The 2,010-nt window shown below is 37.0% G+C and overlaps 1 long non-coding RNA gene across 1 annotated transcript in view; it reads left to right on the forward strand.

Annotated features, from left to right (window-relative positions):
* The window catches only part of LOC111818503, a 9,042-nt gene extending 8,466 nt beyond the window's left edge, over positions 1 to 576 (forward strand). Inside the window, exon 3 of the long non-coding RNA XR_002822482.1 lies at positions 507 to 576. This is a non-coding gene — a long non-coding RNA (uncharacterized LOC111818503). The remainder of the gene's footprint in view (positions 1 to 506) is intronic.
* Positions 577 to 2,010: the final 1,434 nt, after the last annotated feature.

A 2,010-nucleotide genomic window follows, 5' to 3' on the forward strand; every position in this document is an offset into this window, starting at 1 on the left:
CTTCTTACTCTTTGAGAGATTCTGCTTTGGCCACTGATGTGTGACTTCTCATTGCTTTAAGTTACATTTTAAAAAGTAGAGCTTTGGAAGTTTTAAGAATTTGAACAACTGTGAAACCTTAAACAGTTGTGTCATTATTGATATTTCAAGGGATATTTTGGATAATAAATAATAAAACTTTGTATGAGTTGTTCTTTTTAAATAATCATGTATGAAATAAAATGGTGTAATCACTATGAAAAATAATCTAATGTTTCCTCAAAAAATTGAAAGCAAAATTATCATGTAATCCAGAAAGTTTACTTCTGGGTATAAATATAAGACAAATGAAAGCAGGGCCTAAAGAGATAGTTGTTCAAACATATTCATAACAACATGATTCCCAAGAGCCAATAGGGGGAAGCAACTGAAATAAGCTGGGCATAAAATAAAGACATAGAGAAATTACTACGATCTGTAACTCTCCTCCTATCCTTGACCTCTGGCCTATTCTCGCTCTTCTCTAGGCCTAGTCACTGCCCAGGACTTACTGTGTAACCTCCACAAATACTACATATAAAAATCCACACTTCGCCTGTAAGTATTAAATAATACATACTGTCCTTCACCTTGTCTTTTACATTTGACAACTACTTTAAAACCAACATTTCTGGTTTTTATATATTTTTTTCCCCCAAACAATAAGCTATTGACTCTAGATACACCTTGTAAAATTAGTATGTGTATTATACTTCTAGGAAAACATTAGTAATGGAAAGGCACAGCACAAAAGCTAAAAGATAAATTGAAATGTAATACTAGAAATATTCAAATAATGTGAAAGAAGGCAGGAACTGGGAAACAGGAACTGGGGCAGGGAGAGACAAATAACTATAAAATGATAGACCAAAATCATGCCAGTTGGATTACACTGAAATCCATCAGATTGGCTGGGGAGGTAGCTCAGCAGTCTAAGTACCTGCCTGGAAAGTGCAAGGACCCAAGTTCAAGCCCTGGTACCACATGCTGTGCTGGTCCCAGAACCCTGGGTGTGCCGTGCTGGCCCTGAAACCGGGTGTGGTGGTGCATGCCTGTAATCCCAGTGCTGGGGAGGCTGAAACAGGAGGGTCTCTATGATCTGAGCTGCATAGAAGACTCTGTACCAATTAATTAATTAAAAAAATTTAAAAAAGTACATTAAATGTAAATGCTTTAAACTCACCAGTTAAAAGTTAGAGACTGCTAACCAGAAGAGCAAAATAAAAAAGTTCCAGCTACATATTATCTATGACAGATACACTTGATATAAACATACATGTGTATGCTAAAAATGATTCATTAAAAATATACCATCTAAACAATAATCAAAAGGCAATGGAAGTGAAATAAAATGGTAAAATCACTATGAAAAACAGCCTAATAGTTCCTAAAAACTTTTTAAAAAATAAGATTATCATGTAATCCAGCAATCCTGCTTCTGGGTGTAAATATAAAACAACCAAAAGCAGGATCTAAAGAGATGGTTATGCAAGCACATTCGTAACAACATGATTCCCAAGGGCCCAAGGCGGGAAGCGACTCGAATCCTACGGACAAATAGGTGGATAAAAATGCATTAATATATCACTGAGCCTTAAGCAGGACTGAAATTTTGATACATGCTGCAGTACAGGTGGACACTGGGGATCTTATGCTAAGGGAAATCAGCCAACCAGTGAAAGAAAATCGTGAGCAATCACATGTATGCAAGATGTTGAAACCATGCTTTATGCTGGAGTGTATTCCAGAAAAGTAGTCTGACAGGTACAGGAGCAAAAAGTAGGGTGGTGACGATGGAGCTCTGGGGGAGGAGGAGATGGACACATCGTCGTTTAATGGGAAATGAAGTTTCAGTTTTGCAAGATGCAAAAGATCAAGATTCGTTGCGTCGTAGTGTGAATAGAGGGCTGCTCTCTTAGTTCTAGTGATCACCTAAAACTGACTAGGATGGCAGATTTTGTGTCACACCGTATTATCACAATTGGATAAAAA

This window comes from Octodon degus, unplaced genomic scaffold (genome assembly GCF_000260255.1).
Source record: "Octodon degus isolate 3935 unplaced genomic scaffold, OctDeg1.0 scaffold00005, whole genome shotgun sequence".
Classification (NCBI taxonomy): Eukaryota; Metazoa; Chordata; class Mammalia; order Rodentia; family Octodontidae; genus Octodon; species Octodon degus.